We start from the raw sequence: 22,681 nt of genomic DNA, 5'->3' as shown, positions 1-22,681 counted from the left end.
GGAGGGAAAGACACCTGCACCGTGATTGGACAATACAGTAACATGTGACAAACATTAACCCCTAATCTTCCTTCAGCTGTGCACACAGAAAAGACCTACACAAAAGACAGACAGTGACACCTAGTGGGGGAAAAACATCACAACACCTTCATCCCCCTCTAGTGTGATACCTGACAGATATGCTGTAACCAGGTGGAATAAGACTTAGTGACCACCCGTACCGCGACGCCACATGCTGCTCCTCCTTATCATCATTCAGTGGTTATGGCTGCTGATTAGGAACCCTGAATTCATGTCTAGCTATGACAACATCTACACGATGTGCGATGAAGTGATGGCAGGAGGCTTCCTACATTCTCCCAGGTCCAACCCCAGGACCATTAGAGTGCAATGAAGCCCCTAACCCCCCCAAATCATCCAGGTGGATGTGATGCATTGCTCTCTGTTATCAGCCACCTTCTGGCAGGTGATATCATTTACTCTTCCTCTAATGCTGTTGATGTTGTATAAGATCTGGGCTGTTGGTTGCTGCGCTCTGGTGGGGGATGGTGGGTGATGAGGGATGGGGGGGGGGCGGTAATATAATTTGGCGTCTGGAGGAAGCCGGGAGCCATTACTTATAATGAGATTAGAGACAATATGTTATTAGCAGCGGATGATGTGAGCGATTGCAGAAGATTCCAGGCTATCCCAAAGTCCTCATATCTACCGATCACAGAAAATACACCATATAGAATACATTTCCCGGGGCTCTATCACCTTATTGTATACATTCCCTGTGGCTCTATCACCATATAGAATACATTCCCTGTGGCTCTATCACCATATAGAATACATTCCCCAGGGCTCTATCACCATATAGAATACATTCCCCGAGGCTCTATCACCTTATAGAATACATTGCCCGAGGCTCTATCACCATATAGAATACATTCCCCAGGGCTCTATCACCTTATTGTATACATTCCCTGGGGCTCTATCACCTTATCGTATACATTCCCTGTGGCTCTATCACCATATAGAATACATTCCCCAGAGCTCTATCACCATATAGAATACATTCCCCGGGGCTCTATCACCTTATAGAATACATTCCCCAGGGCTCTATCACCTTATTGTATACATTCCCTGGGGCTCTATCACCTTATTGTATAAATTCCCTGTGGCTCTATCACCATATAGAATACATTCCCCAGAGCTCTATCACCATATAGAATACATCGCCCGGGGCTCTATCACCATATAGAATACATTCCCCGGGGCTCTATCACCTTATTATATACATTCCCCGTGTCTCTATCACCATATAGAATACATCGCCCGGGGCTCTATCACCATAAAGAATACATTGCCCAGGGCTCTATCACCATATAAAATACATTCCCCGGGGCTCTATCACTTTATTGTGTACATTCCCCGTGACTCTATCACCATATAGAATACATTGCCCGGGGCTTTATCACCATATAGAATACATTCCCCAGGGGTCTATCACCATATAGAATACATTCCCCGGAGCTGTATTTGCCATAAGTCACTTGTGGCCCTGTGCCTTGGGCAGCAGTGTGGAGTAGGGGGCAGTATTGGGGGGACAGCAGTGTGAAGGGGGGCACACAGTATTGTGGGGAAGCAGTGTGGAGGGGGCAGCATTGTGGAGGGGGGCGCACAGTATTGAGGGGCAGCAGTGTGGAGCAATATTGGGGTCAGCAGTGTGGAGGGTGGCAGTATTGGGGGGCAGCAGTGTGGAGGGGGCAGCATTGTGGAGGGGGGCACATAGTATTGGGGGCAACAGTGTGGAGCAGTATTACGGGCAGCAGTGTGGAGGTGAGGCAGCAGTATTGGAGGGCAGCAGTATTGAGAGGCAGCAGTGTGGAGGGTGGAGCAATATTGGGGTCAGCAGTATTGGGGGTCAGCAGTGTGGAGGGAGGGGGGCAGCAATGTGGAGCAGTATTACAGGCAGCAGTGTGGAGGTGAGGCAGCAGTGTGGAGGGAGGGGGCAGCAGTGTGGAGGGGGGGGCAGCAGTGTGGAGGGGGGGGCAGCAGTGTGGTGGGGGGGGGCAGCAGTGTGGAGGGGGGGGGGCAGCAGTGTGGAGGGGGGGGGGCAGCTCTTCAGTTAGATGGAGCTGCTTCCACCATGCTGGGGTCTGGAGTCCATGTGGATCAGAACTGATGGGAATGTAACCAGCAGATTTGCAGCTGCAGCATTTTCCTGTTGTGGATTTATGGTTTATTTCACTACTCTGTGTATAAAGATGAGTATATAGATGAGTGTATAGATAAATGTATATAGATGAGTAAGTGTAATTACCTGTAATTTTCATTTCCTGGAGTCCGTAGGCAGCACAGAATGTTTCCCTGAAAAGAAGACAGTGTCTTATATTCATTTTTGCTCCCAAAGATGCACGGTGTCTTATTTTCAGGGGACGTCTTATTTTCCCAGAATGAAGAATTCACACTTCTTGTAAAAAAAAAACAAAAACGAACATTATATACTGTACAGTAATTGTCATCACAAACCAGCATAACCAGACAACCCACCACCTCATCCTGCCCCCCCCCTTTAGCGCCATGGTGGCGGCGGGGGCCTTACTTTTTCGGGATATCTTGTTTTTAGGGGGATGCCTTATTGTAAGTTATCCTGTAAATCCTCCACTATGCCTTATTTTCGGGGACCCAGGCTAGCAGCACTTTGACCGCTCAGCCTTGGGCAAGAGTGTGCTGACATGTCCAACCGACAGAGTTTCAAAAAAGTGTCTGGTGACGACCAAGTTGCAGCACAACAGATCCAAAAGGAACTCGGCGAGCTTCCACCCAGGAGGCAGACATGGGGTGAGTGGAATAAGCTCTCAAATGGTCAGGTGGGTCTATTCCTTTCTGCTGGTAGCAGAATGTAATGCGATCTCTGATCTGCCTAGAGAGGGTAGGCATAGATGCTTTGCAGCCTTTATTTTGCCAGCAAACTGCAAAAAAAAAGTTCTCTGAGATTCTGAAAGATTTGACTCTCTCTAGATAAGACAGTACCGCTCTTCTAACAACCAACAAACCAAGAGATTAATCTTCATCTGACGATAGAGCAGGCAGGATCATTTCCTATTGCATGTTGTGAGGTGACGCCACCTTTGGAAGGAATCCCAGGATTGTCCTCAATACCAAGGCATCCCCCAGGTCTCTCAAGTAAGGTTGTCTGCAAGACAATGCTTATTCACCAAGTCTACGAGTTGAGGCGATGGGCACAAAAAAAGCACACTTTCTAGGTCAAGAAGTTTAGACTTGAGGATAAAGGCTCAAATGGAGATAGAACCAATTGCCTAAGTAGGATGAAGAGGTCCCAAGATGGCCAGGCTTGATGTACAGCTGGGCAGATGTTACGTACTCCTTTAAAAGAACTTCTCAATGATCGAATGACCTGAAAATCTGCTGTTGAGGTAGTGATGGCGGTAAACTGGACCTTGAGGGTGTTTAATGTAAAGCCCTTCTCCAGATCATTTTGCAGGAATTGCAGGTTGAGTGGGGATGACATTTCTGTAGATGATGAGAAGGATTTAAACATTTTTCAGACTCTAGAGTATGAGCTTTTAGTGGTCTGTTTAAACGAACTTGACATGGTGGAAATTACCTGGTCAGAGTAACCATCTTGCCTGAGTATCGCTAATTCCTCCTCCAGACGACCAGTTGTAGTTGGTTGAGATCCAGGTGATGGATCCCTCTCTGGGACAAGATGTCGGGGATCTCGGCAGCTTCCACATGGGCCATGGGAGGACCAGGTCCTGCGGGCCTGGGGGTCAGGGGGAGAGGCGCTAAGGATAAAGGGGGGAGAGGCTGGGGGGGGGGGGAGAGACGGAAGGCCAGGGGCAGCCGGAAGGCAGGGGGAGCAGAGGCAGGATGGTCCCCCCCACCAATGCAGCGCCGGGGTCCGGGGTGAGCTTCCAGCACACACAGCCTGACAGAGGCCGGAAGCTCACGTGCGGTGCTCACGTGATGTGACATCATCGCCGAGCAGGAGAGAAGATCGGGCATCGTGGGGCTGCAGCTGTGAGCTTCTGGCCTCTGTCAGGCTGTGTGTGCCGGAAGCTCACCCCGGCCCCCAGCAATCAAAGACACCCCCCCAACCCCACCCCCGGCGCAGACTAGGCACCCGTGGGCCGGTGCCTATGACGGCGGAGGAGGTTTAAAGAAAAAAAAAAAAAGTGTTCCCTGCAGAGCGCCGCCCTAGGGATCGGACCATGGGTGCCTAGTGGCAAATACGGCCCTGCCCTTAGGGTGCATTCACACAGAGGAATAGTTAAGGAATTAAAGAGGAAAAATTTCTGCTTGAAATTCCTCGCCTATTGAGCTCTGACAGCAAACTTGCAGCGTGAAATCCGCTGCGGATCCGGTACGTGTGAAGCTACCCTAACGGCTATGAGAATATACAGTACATGGAAGCCTAAAAGGCCAAAAACCCCATAGTAGGGCTGGGCAATATGGGCAAAAAATAAAATCTTGATTTTTTTAATTTTGTTTCTTGACTTTTAAAATGTATTTATTTTTTGCTAATTATGATGGGTGTAGTAGTAGAGGCATAGTGGATAAGGGGTATAGTAACAGTAGAAGCCTAGAAGATGAGGGGTGTAGTAGTAGATAAGGGGAGTAGCAGTTTTTCGGAGTAGTAGTATCAGGATTGGAGGTAATAATAGCAATGGTAGTCGGAGTAGTATTGGGGGTAGTAGAGCAGTATTGGAGTAGTATTGGGGGCAGTAGAGCAGTATTAGAGTAGTATTGGGGGCAGTAGTAGAGCAGTATTGGAGTAGTATTGGGGGTAGTAGTAGAGCAGTATTATAGCTAATATAGTCATCATATATCCTGTTTTGTGGGTGTGTGCGGGCATCTTGGTTGGTGGGGGTTGGCAGGCTGCGGTCCTCCGGGTGCAGGCTGGGGGCGGGCGCAGTCCTCTGGGTGCAGGCTGGGGGCGGGCGCAGTCCTCTGGGTGCAGGCTGGGGGCGGGCGCAGTCCTCTGGGTGCAGGCTGGGGGCGGGCGCAGTCCTCTGGGTGCAGGTTGGGGGCGGGCGCAGTCCTCTGGGTGCAGGCTGGGGGCGGGCGCAGTCCTCCGGGTGCGTGCTGGGGGCGGGCGCAGTCCTCTGGGTGCAGGCTGGGGGCGGACGCAGTCCTCTGGGTGCAGGCTGGGGGCGGGCACAGTCCTCTGGGTGCAGGCTGGGGGCGGGCGCTGTCCTCTGGGTGCAGGCTGGGGGCGGGCGCTGTCCTCTGGGTGCAGGCTGGGGGTGGGCGCAGTCCTCTGGGTGCAGGCTGGGGGCGGGCGCAGTCCTCTGGGTGCAGGCTGGGGGCGGGCGCAGTCCTCTGGGTGCAGGCTGGCGGTGGGCGCAGTCCTCTGGGTGCAGGCTGGCGGTGATCTTATAGGTGGGCGGGATGGGTGGTACTCCAGGTGCTGGCTTGGGGTGCTCGTGTATGTAGGTAGGCGGGGGGTGGTCGGCTTTTGCGTTTTTCCGGGTGCTGGCGTGCGGTCCCGCTCTGACCTGCAGGAGGAGCAGCTTGCCCGAAGCGCCACTGCTCCCCCTGCAGGTCAGAGGGCAATTTTTTCCTTTCTTCAAAAATCTAATTTACGATTTTCTAAATAATTGAAATCAATTCTCAAAATCTAGGCAAATTAATCAAATTAATTCGATTAAATCACCTAGCCCTACCCCATAGCCAATACCATAATATAATAGAGAGGATAGCCTACCATAGAGCAGCATAGTCACAGAAGTGGACAGCAGCTGGAGCTTCTATTGTCTGTGTGACCCTCTGCTGTCTGTCAAGGTGCTGGAGCCTGAGGTGAGGCTGAGGGAACCTACACGACCTGTACAGTTCCCGGGCTCTGAGGTGTCTGACGTCACTTCCGGTCTCTGCACGGAGCTCAGAGATAAGAAGAAGAAGCAGGAGATTCTAGAGAAGATAAGGAGACCTCCAGGAGTAAGAGGAGACGTCCTGTCAGAGGCAGCCATTCCCTGCAGAGGGCGGCAGACATGTTATATGAGGCAGCCATTCCCTGCTGAGGGCAGACATGTTATATGAGGCAGCCATTCCCTGCAGAGGACAGACATGTTATATGAGGCAGCCATTCCCTGCAGAGGACAGACATGTTATATGAGGCAGCCATTCCCTGCAGAGGACAGACATGTTATATGAGGCAGCCATTCCCTGCAGAGGACAGACATGTTATATGAGGCAGCCATTCCCTGCAGAGGAGGGCAGACATGTTATATGAGGCAGCCATTCCCCGCAGAGGAGGACAGACATGTTATATGAGGCAGCCATTCCCTGCAGAGGGCGGCAGACATGTTATATGAGGCAGCCATTCCCTGCAGAGGGCAGACATGTTATATGAGGCAGCCATTCCCTGCAGAGGGCAGACATGTTATATGAGGCGGCCATTCCCTGCTGAGGGCAGACATGTTATATGAGGCAGCCATTCCCTGCAGAGGACAGACATGTTATATGAGGCAGCCATTCCCTGCAGAGGGCAGACATGTTATATGAGGCAGCCATTCCCTGCAGAGGAAGGCAGACATGTTATATGAGGCAGCCATTCCCTGCAGAGGGCAGACATGTTATATGAGGCAGCCATTCCCTGCAGAGGACAGACATGTTATATGAGGCAGCCATTCCCTGCAGAGGAGGACAGACATGTTATATGAGGCAGCCATTCCCTGCAGAGGACAGACATGTTATATGAGGCAGCCATTCCCTGCAGAGGGCAGACATGTTATATGAGGCGGCCATTCCCTGCAGAGGAGGGCAGACATGTTATATGAGGCGGCCATTCCCTGCAGAGGGCAGACATGTTATATGAGGCAGCCATTCCCTGCAGAGGAAGGCAGACATGTTATATGAGGCAGCCATTCCCTGCAGAGGACAGACATGTTATATGAGGCAGCCATTCCCAGCAGAGGACAGACATGTTATATGAGGCAGCCATTCCCTGCAGAGGGCAGACATGTTATATGAGGCAGCCATTCCCTGCAGAGGGCAGACATGTTATATGAGGCGGCCATTCCCAGCAGAGGAAGGCAGACATGTTATATGAGGCAGCCATTCCCTGCAGAGGGCAGACATGTTATATGAGGCAGCCATTCCCTGCAGAGGACAGACATGTTATATGAGGCAGCCATTCCCTGCAGAGGACAGACATGTTATATGAGGCGGCCATTCCCTGCAGAGGGCAGACATGTTATATGAGGCAGCCATTCCCTGCAGAGGAGGGCAGACATGTTATATGAGGCAGCCATTCCCTGCAGAGGGCAGACATGTTATATGAGGCGGCCATTCCCAGCAGAGGAAGGCAGACATGTTATATGAGGCGGCCATTCCCTGCAGAGGGCAGACATGTTATATGAGGCGGCCATTCCCTGCAGAGGACAGACATGTTATATGAGGCGGCCATTCCCTGCAGAGGACAGACATGTTATATGAGGCGGCCATTCCCTGCAGAAGAAGGCAGACATGTTATATGAGGCAGCCATTCCCTGCAGAGGAGGACAGACATGTTATATGAGGCAGCCATTCCCTGCAGAGGAGGGCAGACATGTTATATGAGGCAGCCATTCCCTGCAGAGGAGGACAGACATGTTATATGAGGCAGCCATTCCCTGCAGAGGACAGACATGTTATATGAGGCAGCCATTCCCTGCAGAGGAGGGCAGACATGTTATATGAGGCAGCCATTCCCTGCAGAGGGCAGACATGTTATATGAGGCAGCCATTCCCTGCAGAGGAGGACAGACATGTTATATGAGGCAGCCATTCCCTGCAGAGGACAGACATGTTATATGAGGCAGCCATTCCCAGCAGAGGGCAGACATGTTATATGAGGCGGCCATTCCCTGCAGAGGACAGACATGTTATATGAGGCAGCCATTCCCTGCAGAGGGCAGACATGTTATATGAGGCGGCCATTCCCTGCAGAGGACAGACATGTTATATGAGGCAGCCATTCCCTGCAGAGGAGGGCAGACATGTTATATGAGGCAGCCATTCCCTGCAGAGGACAGACATGTTATATGAGGCAGCCATTCCCTGCAGAGGGCAGACATGTTATATGAGGCGGCCATTCCCTGCAGAGGAGGACAGACATGTTATATGAGGCAGCCATTCCCTGCAGAGGAGGGCAGACATGTTATATGAGGCAGCCATTCCCTGCAGAGGGCAGACATGTTATATGAGGCGGCCATTCCCTGCAGAGGACAGACATGTTATATGAGGCAGCCATTCCCTGCAGAGGGCAGACATGTTATATGAGGCAGCCATTCCCTGCAGAGGACAGACATGTTATATGAGGCAGCCATTCCCTGCAGAGGACAGACATGTTATATGAGGCAGCCATTCCCTGCAGAGGACAGACATGTTATATGAGGCAGCCATTCCCTGCAGAGGGCGGCAGACATGTTATATGAGGCAGCCATTCCCAGCACAGGGGGACAGAGACCTCAGTATAGGGCTATAGCCTGCTATCACCCAGCATAGGACAGAGACCTCAGTATAAGGCTATAGCCTGCTATCACCCAGCACAGGGGGACAGAGACCTCAGTATAAGGCTATAGCCGGCTATCACCCAGCATAGGGGGACAGAGACCTCAGTATAAGGCTATAGCCTGCTATCACCCAGCATAGGACAGAGACCTCAGTAGAGGGCTATAGCCTGCTATCACCCAGCACAGGGGGACAGAGACCTCAGTATAAGGCTATAGCCTGCTATCACCCAGCACAGGGGGACAGAGACCTCAGTATAAGGCTATAGCCTGCTATCACCCAGCACAGGGGGACAGAGACCTCAGTATAAGGCTATAGCCTGCTATCACCCAGCACAGGGGGACAGAGACCTCAGTATAAGGCTATAGCCTGCTATCACCCAGCACAGGGGGACAGAGACCTCAGTATAAGGCTATAGCCGGCTATCACCCAGCATAGGACAGAGACCTCAGTATAGGGCTATAGCCTGCTATCACCCAGCACAGGGGGACAGAGACCTCAGTATAAGGCTATAGCCTGCTATCACCCAGCACAGGGGGACAGAGACCTCAGTATAAGGCTATAGCCTGCTATCACCCAGCACAGGGGGACAGAGACTTCAGTATAAGGCTATAGCCTGCTATCACCCAGCATAGGGGGACAGAGACCTCAGTATAAGGCTATAGCCTGCTATCACCCAGCACAGGGGGACAGAGACCTCAGTATAAGGCTATAGCCTGCTATCACCCAGCACAGGGGGACAGAGACCTCAGTATAAGGCTATAGCCTGCTATCACCCAGCACAGGGGGACAGAGACCTCAGTATAAGGCTATAGCCTGCTATCACCCAGCACAGGGGGACAGAGACCTCAGTATAATGCTATAGCCTGCTATCACCCAGCACAGGGGGACAGAGACCTCAGTATAATGCTATAGCCTGCTATCACCCAGCACAGGGGGACAGAGACCTCAGTATAAGGCTATAGCCTGCTATCACCCGGCATAGGACAGAGACCTCAGTATAAAGCTATAGCCTGCTATCACCCAGCATAGGGGGACAGAGACCTCAGTATAGGGCTATAGCCGGCTATCACCCAGCATAGGACAGAGACCTCAGTATAAGGCTATAGCCTGCTATCACCCAGCATAGGGGGACAGAGACCTCAGTATAAGGCTATAGCCTGCTATCACCCAGCATAGGGGGACAGAGACCTCAGTATAAGGCTATAGCCTGCTATCACCCAGCATAGGGGGACAGAGACCTCAGTATAAGGCTATAGCCTGCTATCACCCAGCACAGGGGGACAGAGACCTCAGTATAAGGCTATAGCTGGCTATCACCCAGCACAGGGGGACAGAGACCTCAGTATAAGGCTATAGCCTGCTATCACCCAGCATAGGACAGAGACCTCAGTATAAGGCTATAGCCTGCTATCACCCAGCACAGGGGGACAGAGACCTCAGTATAAGGCTATAGCCTGCTATCACCCAGCATAGGACAGAGACCTCAGTATAAGGCTATAGCCTGCTATCACCCAGCACAGGGGGACAGAGACCTCAGTATAAGGCTATAGCCTGCTATCATCCAGCATAGGGGGACAGAGACCTCAGTATAGGGCTATAGCCTGCTATCACCCAGCACAGGGGGACAGAGACCTCAGTATAAGGCTATAGCCTGCTATCATCCAGCATAGGGGGACAGAGACCTCAGTATAGGGCTATAGCCTGCTATCACCCAGCACAGGGGGACAGAGACCTCAGTATAAGGCTATAGCCTGCTATCATCCAGCGTAGGAGGACAGAGACCTCAGTATAAGGCTATAGCCTGCTATCATCCAGCATAGGGGGACAGAGACCTCAGTATAAGGCTATAGCCTGCTATCACCCAGCACAGGGGGACAGAGACCTCAGTATAAGGCTATAGCCTGCTATCACCCAGCATAGGGGGACAGAGACCTCAGTATAGGGCTATAGCCTGCTATCACCCAGCATAGGGGGACAGAGACCTCAGTATAGGGCTATAGCCGGCTATCACCCAGCATAGGACAGAGACCTCAGTATAAGGCTATAGCCTGCTATCACCCAGCATAGGGGGACAGAGACCTCAGTATAGGGCAGTGGCGTAGCCACCGTGGTCGCGGGGGTAGCCGCCGCGACCGGGCCCGCCACAAGGGGGGCCCGCGGGGCCCCCCGATCAGTCACTCTTGTGACCGCAAGCATTGTTTTGCTTGCGGTCACAAGAGACTGGCTCAGTCTTTCCCCCGGCTTCTGCGCGGCTGCCGGGGGTGTCGCGTCTTACCCCCGGCAGCGCGCGCATCCCAGAACTCCCTGCGCGCCTTGGGCCCTGACTTCCTGTTTCCGGCGCGCAGGGAGTTCTGGGATGCGCGCGCTGCCGGGGATAAGACGCGACACCCCCGGCAGCTGCGCAGCAGTCGGGGACAGACCAGGAGGAGTGAGAATCAACGTGGGAGCGCGATGTCAGGTGAGTTAAGTTTTGTTTTTTTATCAGCCTGTACGGGTGGGGGGAAAGGTGGGGGGAAAGGAGGGGGGCATCTATGAGGGTGGGGGGAAAGAGGGGGCCATCTATGAGGGTGGGGGGAAGGAGGGGGCCATCTATGAGGGTGGGGGAAGGAGGGGGCCATCTATGAGGGTGGGGGGAAGGAGGGGGCCATCTATGAGGGTGGGGGGGAAGGAGGGGGGCATTTATGAGGGTGGGGGGAAAGAGGGGGGCCATCTATGAGGGTGGGGGGAAAGAGGGGGGCCATCTATGAGGGTGGGGGGAAAGGAGGGGGGCATCTATGAGGGTGGGGGGAAAGAGGGGGCCATCTATGAGGGTGGGGGGAAGGAGGGGGCCATCTATGAGGGTGGGGGGAAGGAGGGGGCCATCTATGAGGGTGGGGGGAAGGAGGGGGCCATCTATGAGGGTGGGGGGGAAGGAGGGGGGCATTTATGAGGGTGGGGGGAAAGAGGGGGGCCATCTATGAGGGTGGGGGGAAAGAGGGGGGCCATCTATGAGGGTGGGGGGAAAGAGGGGGGCCATCTATGAGGGTGGGGGGAAAGGAGGGGGGCATCTATGAGGGTGGGGGGAAAGAAGGGGGGCATCTATGAGGGTGGGGGGAAGGAGGGGGCCATCTATGAGGGTGGGGGGAAAGGAGGGGGCCATCTATGAGGGTGGGGGGAAAGAGGGGGCCATCTATGAGGGTGGGGGGAAGGAGGGGGACATCTATGAGGGTGGGGGGAAAGAGGGGGCCATCTATGAGGGTGGGGGGAAAGAGGGGGCCATCTATGAGGGTGGGGGGGAAGGAGGGGGGCATTTATGAGGGTGGGGGGAAAGAGGGAGGCCATCTATGAGGGTGGGGGGAAAGAGGGGGGCCATCTATGAGGGTGGGGGGAAAGAGGGGCCATCTATGAGGGTGGGGGGAAAGGAGGGGGGCATCTATGAGGGTGGGGGGGGGAAAGGGGACCATCTATAAGAGAGGGAGGAAGGGGACCATCTATAAAGGGGGGGAAAGGGGACCATCTATAAGGGAGGGAGGAAGGGGACCATCTATAAAGGGGGGGAAAGGGGACCATCTATAAGGGAGGGGGGGAAAGGGGACCATCTATAAGGGAGGGGGGGAAAGGGGACCATCTATAAGGGAGGAGGGGGGGAAGGGGACCATCTATAAGGGAGGGGGGGGGGAGAGGGAACCATCTATAAGGGAGGGTGGGGGGAGAGGGGACCATCCATAAGGGAGGGTGAGGAGAGAGGGGGCCATCTATAAGGGAGGGGGTAGAGGGGGCCATCTATAAGGGAGGGGGTAGAGGGGGCCATCTATAAGGGAGGGGGTAGAGGGGGCATCTATTTGGGGGGGCAACATAGGGGGAGAGGGAATACACAGAGGGGGGCATATATTAGGAGGTCACATAGAGTCAGGGCTACCCACTAAATGAGGGTGTAAAGGGGACAGTACAGATGTGCAGTGTGTAGAGAGATGAGGATGGTGTCAGAGTGTGGAGCCTAATATGTCTGTCTGGCAGATTCTGTGGATTCGTGGCTCGGAGAAGTTCTCATAACGGCCTAGGACGGATGGAGAAGAAGATGAAAAGGAAAGAACTCCGATCAGAAAAGACGTCTCCTGTAAGTCACCTGATATAACTGCACAGTAATGTATATGGTGTATAGAACCTGTGTAGAGCTGGGGCCACCTCTATATGACTGGATGAGGTGATTTAGTGTACTGGATTTGGTCAGTAACAATATGGTGGTGATGGTAGTGGTTGTGGTGTGGCAGTAATGTTTCCTCCCTATATACTGGTATTACTGGTAATATAGGTCTCAGTATACAGGATTTGGTCGGTAACAGTATGGCGGTAATAGGTAATATCTGTCTTGGTGTGTGTGTGTGTGTATATATATATATATATATATATATATACAGTGGTACCTTGGTTTAAGAGTAACTTCGTTTAAGAGCGTTTTGGTTTAAGAGCTCACAGTTTTTCAAAATTGTGACTTGGTTTAAGAGCATTGCTTTGGTTTAAGAACTTCCTGTATTGGGTGGGAGCGCGAGTGGAGAAGGGGCATGGCCTGCATAGCGGGGTCTACAGCACTGTACTCTAAACACCTTCCAAATCATAGCAGATCCCCTTCAGGCTGGGGCTTACATCAGGGGACAGGACTGTGGGGGGGGGGGGTAATCTCTCCATAGCTGTAACCCCTCTCTCCCCGGACAGAGAGTGCTGCATGTATGTGACCACATCTGCCCTGCTCATTCCTTCATGCTCCCTGCAGTCTCTGTCAGCCCTTGTGTTTCCCATCCTCTCCATTACTGTACAGTACAGAATAATAAATATATTTGGGGTGCGGAACCAATTGTCTGCATTTACATGATTTCTTATAGGAAAATTTGCTTTGGTTTAAGAGTGGATTTGGATTACAAGCACGGTCCTGGAACGAATTATGCTCATAATCCAAGGCACCACTGTGTATATATATATATATATATATATATATATATATATATATATATATACACACACACACACAACAATAGCATCACTTGGTCGTGAAAGGAGGGGGGGGGGCCCAAGTTGGCCTCTCGCACCAGGGCCCAGGAGACATTAGCTACGCCCCTGGTATAGGGCTATAGCCGGCTATCACCCAGCATAGGACAGAGACCTCAGTATAAGGCTATAGCCTGCTATCACCCAGCATAGGGGGACAGAGACCTCAGTATAAGGCTATAGCCTGCTATCACCCAGCATAGGGGGACAGAGACCTCAGTATAAGGCTATAGCCTGCTATCAGAGGAGGAATTTCAGTCTTTCCTTTATGACCTGTTCTCTGGTTATAGTCTGTTCTTGGCTTTGGCTTCAATGATCTGTCAGATAATCTGTCACATATCTGTCACTGTAATAGGGCCCTTAGTTTCCCCTAGCAACCAATCAGATTCCACCTTTAATTCCTCACAGATTCTTTAAAAAATTAAAGGTGAAGTCCAATTGGTTGCCGGGGGCAACTGAGACAATTCTACTTAACACCAGTTAGATAAATCTCCCCCTCAGTGTCTTCCTGTTCCTCAGACCCCTTTATAGGGTTGGCTTATGGGGCGTTTACACTGACAGATCTTTGAAGCCAAAGCCAGGAACAAACTATAACTAGAAAACAGGTCATAAAGGAAAGACTGAGATTTCTCCTCTTCTCACATCCATCGCTGGATTTGGCTTCAAAATTCTGTCAGATAAATCTTTCTGTTTAAAAGCACCACTAATTGGTTGTCACTGCTAATTAGAGATGAGCGGACCAAATGTCCGGCGGCAACAACGCTCTCTCATCATGCCTTTGATCCCGGACGCATACTTGCGCTCCCGCGAATATGCGGCCAGGATATTCCAGGGAATTCAACAGGGATTCCCTGGAATATCCTGGCTGCATATTAGCATGAGCGCAACTGTGCGCCCGGGATCAAAGGCATGATGAGGGGGTGAACTGCTTTCGGACCAAAAGTCCGAGCAGTTCGCTCATCTCTACTGCTAATCCATGTCTCTTCTGCCTTGATGTAGGGAACAAAACTTTTTGTGCTGAGCTAGGATGTCCAGGAAATAGATGAGTGTATAGAGGAGTATATAGATGGGTATATAGATGTGGATATAGTCGAAGTCGTGGAGTGGAGTTGGAGTCGGAGCTAGCTTTGGCTGGAGTTGGAGTCGGAAAAAAATGTACCGACTCCGACTCCAGCTTTAAAAAAATCTATTTTGATATGAATTTTACAAGTTTTGCTAATGAATATATATTATGAGCAACATTCTGATAGGACACTGGCCCTATTACATAAGGGTGGTCGGGGAATATATCAGTAATAGGACACTGGCCCTATTACATAAGGGTGGTCGGGAAATATATCAGTAATAAGACACTGGCCCTATTACATAAGGGTGGTCAGGGAATATATCAGTAATAGGACACTGGCCCTATTACATAAGGATGGTCGGGGAATATATCAGTAATAGGACACTGGCCCTATTAGATAAGGGTGGTCAGGGAATATATCAGTAATAGGACACTGGCCCTATTACATAAGGATGGTCGGGGAATATATCAGTAATAGGACACTGGCCCTACTACATAAGGGTGGTCGGGGAATATATCAGTAATAGGACACTGGCCCTATTACATAAGGGTGGTCGGGGAATACATCAGTAATAGGACACTGGCCCTATTACATAAGGGTGGTCGGGGAATATATGTCACGGCCGCGGCGTCCTGTGCTCCGGGCCGCCGCCGCGACCTCTCCATGCAGCCGCCGGGGTCCTAGTTTGGCCCCGGGGGGAGCCTTACCTCGCCCCGCTCCTGTCACCCGCTGTGCCGGCCGGCGCGCGCGTCCCCGCCTCCTAGGGCGCGCGCGCGCCGGCTGTCTCAGATTTAAAGGGCCAGTCCGCCCCTAATTGGAAGTTGCACTAATCACTCCCTATAAATTCCAGCCCTGCCCCACTACAGGTGTTGGAGCCTCTACATGCTTCCCATAGCGTTCGGCCCAGCTCCCTGTTGTTTCCTGACCTCAGTCCCAGTCCCTAGTCCCGGTCCGCTGCTTACCCATTTTTCCTGAGCACTGCCTGCCACCTGCGGTTAAGCCTACAGACCTCTGCCTGCACTACTTCTTCTGCCTACTGCTCCTGCTACGCCTCGCCTGCTGTCACTAGCAACCAAGCCAGGGGTAGCGACCTGGGGGTCGCCTGCCGCAGCAAGCCCATCCCGCCTTGCGGCGGGCTCTGGTGAGTACCAGCGGCCCCTTAGACTCCGCTCCCTGGTACGGTTTTGACGGTCCAGTGGATCCACGACTCCAGGCTTTACAATATATCAGTAATAGGACACTGGCCCTATTACATAAGGGTGGTCGGGGAATATATCAGTAATAGGACACTGGCCCTATTACATAAGGGTGGTCGGGGAATATATCAGTAATAGGACACTGGCCCTATTACATAAGGGTGGTCGGGGAAAAGTTGTTGGTCACTATTTGGCAGTTTGTTTCTGAGCTGGAAGAGTCCATTGTGTGGGGGGAGATCTGTGCTGTTCTCTTCCTGGATGACTGTATATGAGCAGCAGTGTAATATGGAGATATCCTGTGTAATATAGAGGAGGAGGAGGAGAAGACATAAGTAGTGTAGGTGTAACTTATATCCTCAGTGTGGCGTGTTCTCTCTGGGAGAAGATTGTGTGTTTTTCTTCAGTGTTCTATGGCTGCAGTAGGCTGTGTGTGTACTATGACTATAGCAGGCTGCGTGTGTGCTATGGCTGCAGCAGGCTGTGTGTATGTGTGCTATGGCTGCAGCAAGCTGTGTGTGTGTGTGTGTGCACACTATGGCTGCAGCAAGCTGTGTGTATGTGTGCTATGGCCGCAGCAGGCTGTGTTTGTGTGTGTGTATGGTGTGCACTATGGCTGCAGCAAGCTGTGTGTGTGTGTGCTATGGCTGCAGCAGGCTGTTTGTGTGTGTGCTATGGCTGCAGTAGGCTGTGTGTGTGTGTGTGTGCTATGGCTGCAGCAGGCTGTGTGTGTGTGCGTGCTATTGCGTGCCCCCACAGTGACCTTCTATATCACTATGTGTGACCCCTCTCTATATCACTATGTGTGACCCCTCTATATCACTATGTGTGACCCCTCTCTATATCACTTTGTGTGAACCCTCTCTATATCACTATGTATGACCCCTCTCTATATCACTATGTGTGACCCCTCTATATCACTATGTGTGACCCCTCTCTATATCACTGTGTGACCCCTCTCTATATCACTATGTGTGACCTCTATATCACTATGTGTGACCCCCTCTATATCACTATGTGTGACCCCTCTCTATATCACTTTGTGTGACCCCTCTATATCACTGTGTGACCCCTCTCTATATCACTATGTGTGACCCCTCTCTATATCACTATGTGTGACCCCTCTCTATATCACTGTGTGACCCCTCTCTATATCACTGTGTGACCCCTCTCTATATCACTATGTGTGACCCCCCTCTATATCACTGTGTGTGACCCCTCTCTATATCACTTTGTGTGATCCCTCTCTATATCACTATGTGTGACCCCTCTCTATATCACTATGTATGGCCCCTCTATATCACTATGTGTGACTCCTCTCTATATCACTATGTGTGACCCCTCTCTATATCACTATGTGTGACCCCTCTCTATATCACTATGTGTGACCCCTCTCTATATCACTATGTGTGACCCCTCTATATCACTATGTGTGACCTCTCTATATCACTATGTGTGACCTCTCTCTATATCACTATGTGTGACCCCTCTCTATATCACTATGTGTGACCCCTCTCTATATCACTATGTGTGACCCCTCTCTATATCACTATGTGTGACCCCTCTCTATATCACTATGTGTGACCTCTCTCTCTATATCACTATGTGTGACCTCTATATCACTATGTGTGACCCCCTCTATATCACTATGTGTGACCCCTCTCTATATCACTATGTGTGACCCCTCTCTATATCACTATGTGTGACCTCTCTATATCACTATGTGTGACCCCTCTCTATATCACTATGTGTGACCCCTCTCTATATCACTATGTGTGACCCCTCTCTATATCACTATGTGTGAACCCTCTCTATATCACTATGTGTGACCCCTCTCTATATCACTATGTGTGACCCCTCTCTATATCACTGTGTGACCCCTCTCTATATCACTATGTGTGACCTCTATATCACTATGTGTGACCCCTTTCTATATCACTATGTGTGACCCCTCTCTATATCACTGTGTGACCCCTCTCTATATCACTATGTGTGACCTCTATATCACTATGTGTGACCCCCTCTATATCACTATGTGTGACCCTCTCTATATCACTGTGTGACCCCTCTCTATATCACTGTGTGACCCCTCTCTATATCACTATGTGTGACCCCTCTCTATATCACTATGTGTGACCTCTCTATATCACTATGTGTGACCTCTCTATATCACTATGTGTGACCCCTCTCTATATCACTATGTGTGACCCCCTCTATATCACTGTGTGTGACCCCTCTCTAAATCACTATGTGTGACCTCTCTATATCACTGTGTGTGACCCCCTCTATATCACTATGTGTGACCCCCTCTATATCACTATGTGTGACCCCCTCTATATCACTATGTGTGACCCCTCTCTCTATATCACTATGTGTGACCCCTCTATATCACTATGTGTGACCCCTCTCTATATCACTGTGTGTGACCCCTCTATATCACTATGTGTGACCCCTCTATATCACTGTGTGTGACCCCTCTCTATATCACTGTGTGACCCCTCTCTATATCACTATGTGTGACCCCCTCTCTATATCACTGTGTGACCCCTCTATATCACTATGTGTGACCCCTCTCTATATCACTATGTGTGACCTCTCTCTACATCACTATGTGTGACCCCTCTCTATATCACTATGTGTGACCCCTCTCTATATCACTATGTGTGACCCCCTGTATATCACTATGTGTGACCCCTCTCTATATCACTATGTGTGACCCCCTGTATATCACTATGGCTGACCTCTATTTCACAGGTATCTGGCATTGGTAGCAGTGTTTTTTTAAGTATGGTGAATATTTAGTTAGAAACATAGAAGATTGTCAGTAGGAAAAGACCACCTGCTCCATCTAGTCTAGTTGTGAGTTGTTCAGGACATGGAGGCTGGAGACTGGCTGCACCCACTGCACACACAGGAGAAGCTGCTGTATATACAGTATATATTCCCTCAGAAGTCGCCCCAGGATCATGTAGGACATTAGGGAGAAGCTGCTGAGCCGGTGTGATAGATATCTCCCCTGGTTTATGACCGGCCATTTATGAAGGAGCAGGAGTCGAAGTCGGGAGTCGGAGTCGGTCCTGATAAAATTCAGGAGTCGGAATCGAAGCTGCAGCTTACCGACTGCACAGCCCTGGTGTATATCGATGAGTATATAGATGTATATTGATGAGTATGTAGATATAGTTGCTATTCTTTACACCCCTCGCAAAAGTCTGTACTTGTCTGTGATTTCACTATAGCTGTTGTATTACTGAAGATGACCAATAGATGTCGCTATAGTGTGTAACTAAAGTCTAGAAACTGCACGGCTGAAGTAAACTAAAGGGTTATGGTTTGTGTATGTACCAGATTATGTTGTCCAATAGGATTTCTCCTTTCTTCTGCTCGATTCTCTCTTTTCTATCCCGTTCTCTTATTGCACTCTTTCCAACCACAGCGCAGCACACTCACTGGTTAAGAAGTTAGTCCGTTGGGTGAAGGAGTCTTAGCTGAGCTTTGGAGGAGAAAGGAGGCAGCTCAGATAGCTCTTCTCTCAGTGGTTCTACCTGGGCCCTGGCCCTCTGCCAGGACCCCTCTACAAGTTAGTTCTTAGTCAGACCCCGCATGGGTAGGACGCAGAACAGCCAGCTCTCACAACTCTCTTTCTTGAAGCACCAAACACATTGTATGATGCTCTTCTAAGCCCTTCAGGAGAGGACTAACCTACAGATAACCTCAACCCACGCCGAGGACTAGAAATCAGTACAGTGTAGGACAGTCTCCCCAGAAAATGAGCTAGGAAATGATCCAGGTTTAGCAAAGTTATGTAAAGTCTATGAACTCCATCTCGCAACGCGAATGTACTTAGGAAATCCAACCATTCCTCTCAACCCAGGTAACAGTGTCTGAGGCCTGTGTCACCCATCAGTACGGTTCAACCAAAGCTAGTGGGCATCAGGTGGTGTGAAGACTATATGAAAGGTCAAAACGCAGGCACAGGTTGTTTCTTCTTCTTCTACCACAAGTATTCTTCTCTACACTCCAACCTCCCGGCAGAGCACATTACTACTTGGGTTAGGACTCTCACGGCCTCTCTATTACCTCAGTACAACCTTATCAACTCTACTACATCCTACTCAGCTCTTATCTCACAGATCTGGTGGTTCTATGTTTGTGTATTTATTGGAACTGTGTCAAGTGTATTTTAAGATTCGTTGTATTCCCTGCTGTACATTAACGAGTAGTAAACCCAGTCAATATGATTGTGATTACTGGCTACCACCTGCACAGCATATACACCGCGACCTTGGGACATTTCCCCTATCTGTGGGTGGCGGCACCACTACTCGGGAGGGTTACTACACCGCTCTGACTACCTGTAACATAATCCCAAGGGGCCCTGCAGCAACCCGACAGGACAGGGAAGAAGGGTACAACTGGCCTTATCTTCCAAAAGCAGCCGTGCCATCACACCCGTGTGCCCACCAGGCACTGGCGTCACGTGACAAAACCCTAAAGGTCCAGCTGTATCTCGGCCATCCACTACAAGTAGTGGCGTCACACTTCCATCTAGCAAGTGACCGGCCATCCCACCACTACAACATAATCTGGGGGCTCACCACATATATAGATGAGTATATACATGTATATTGATGAGTATATAGATGGGTATATAAATATATATAGATGTGTATAGATGAGTATATAGCTGCATATTGATGAATATATAGATGTGTATAGTTTTGTTTGGTCTGAGGCATCAGGATACATATATAGATATATAGAGATGGGGATTATTATACTGCCCTCCCAGCAGTATAATGGATGGTATATATAGATTGTGCTGCCTCGAACTGCTCATGTGTTGCTGATGCATCATGGGATTAAGATCAGATTTCAAAGGAAGAAGGTGCAAACTAAAAGTCAAGATGGCGGTTGATTAGAGGTCACCGACCCAGAAGCGGTATAAACTGGATGCAACAGAGCTGGGATAAAACAGATGGCTCTGCAGGAATAGTGATAGCGGCTCAGGATTATATGGGGTTACCAGACACTATGGGGCATATATTCACAATAGGTATTGTGCCCGCTGGGAAATTACCCAGTTTTGTGGACTCGGAATTACCTATCACTGACTAGGACCTTTCATAGGTTTCTCCCCCATCTATATGTAATACTCCTGGTCTCAGGTAATAATCAGGTTGAGAACACATAAGAGGCCAGTAAGCTCTCATATATGTAAGGGACAGCGGATGTGGAGGCGCGTCAGAAAGTCTGGGATATATTGTACTGTGAAGCAGTGATCAGCATGGACAGGACCGGGACCAGGGCGAGGGTGAGTATAGGAAAATATAAAGTCTAGGAATATAAAGTGGTGCCTTGGATTACGAGCATAATTCGTTCTGGGACTGCGCTCGTAATCCAAATCACTCTTAAACAAAAGCAAATTTTCCCTTGAGGAATCATTGAAATGCAGACAATTGATTCCACACCACAAAAATAATGATTTTTTTTATTCTGAATAACATGTAACACAAACATTTGGAAAGCTGGATATGTCATTTTATAAGTTACTGTACAGTATAGCAGCATGTGGTGTATAATGTATAGTAACTGTATAACCCTGATAACACAGCAGCTGGATATGTGATATATAAGTTACTGTACAGTATAGCAGCATGTGGTATATAATGTATAGTAACTGTATAACCCTGATAACACAGCAGCTGGATATGTGATATATAAGTTACTGTACAGTATAGCAGCATGTGGTGTATAATGTATAGTAACTGTATAACCCTGATAACACAGCAGCTGGATATGTGATATATAAGTTACTGTACAGTATAGCAGCATGTGGTATATAATGTATAGTAACTGTATAACCCTGATAACACTGCAGCTGGATATAGAATATATAAGTTACTGTACAGTATAGCAGCATGTGGTATATAATGTATAGTAACTGTATAACCCTGATAACACAGCAGCAGCTGGATATGTGATATATAAGTTACTGTGCAGTATAGCAGCATGTGGTGTATAATGTATAGTAACTGTATAACCCTGATAACACAGCAGCTGGATATGTGATATATAAGTTACTGTACAGTATAGCAATCAGCATGTGGTGTATAATGTATAGTAACTGCATAACCCTGATAACACAAAATATGGAATGAATCCCGCCACTCGCTGGTGTAGATTGCTACAATAGATGTTTATTACATCAACGCTGCACGCGTATCGACCATATCGGTCTTTATCAACAGCATGCTTCACAGTGATACAATGGACATTTAAATACACGTAGTCTGGCGCCAAACTGTGACGTCATGGGTATCATAGTAACCAAAACATAAACAAAAACAAAAAGCACATGTGGTGCATTAATGAATGGAGTATCAACACATAGTGACTGGAATATAAACAAATAATGCAAACGATCTCACGTCTCTAGAATTCATCAGTCATGTGTACCGCTTTGAAGCTGAGAAAGAGAAGAGATAATAAATGTCAAAATAAAGCAAATAACGCAAATCAATGTAAATGGCTGATCTCATAATCTCTATTGAGACCAAGGGGTTCGAGAGTGCGCAATGTGTGGATCCAGTACGCCTCACGCTTTCTCAACAGATGTTTAATGTCCCCACCTCTTCTAGGTAATTTAACCTCTTCAATGACCTGGAAACGTAATTGTGAGATTTGATGGTTATGTGTATGGAAATGTGCGGGTACTGGTAATAAAAGATTCTGGCGTCTGATGGACGATTTATGTTGTACGATCCGATCTCGGACCTTCTGAATAGTTTCCCCAATGTACATCATCCCACATGGGCATTTAAGGCTGTAGATGACATTGCGAGTGTCACAAGTGAAATGGCCCTTAATCTTGTATCTCTTACCTGTGTG

This window comes from Dendropsophus ebraccatus, chromosome 12 (genome assembly GCF_027789765.1).
Source record: "Dendropsophus ebraccatus isolate aDenEbr1 chromosome 12, aDenEbr1.pat, whole genome shotgun sequence".
Lineage (NCBI taxonomy): Eukaryota > Metazoa > Chordata > Amphibia > Anura > Hylidae > Dendropsophus > Dendropsophus ebraccatus.
The sequence above is the reverse complement of the archived record's forward strand: the minus strand, read 5'-3'. Positions refer to the sequence as shown.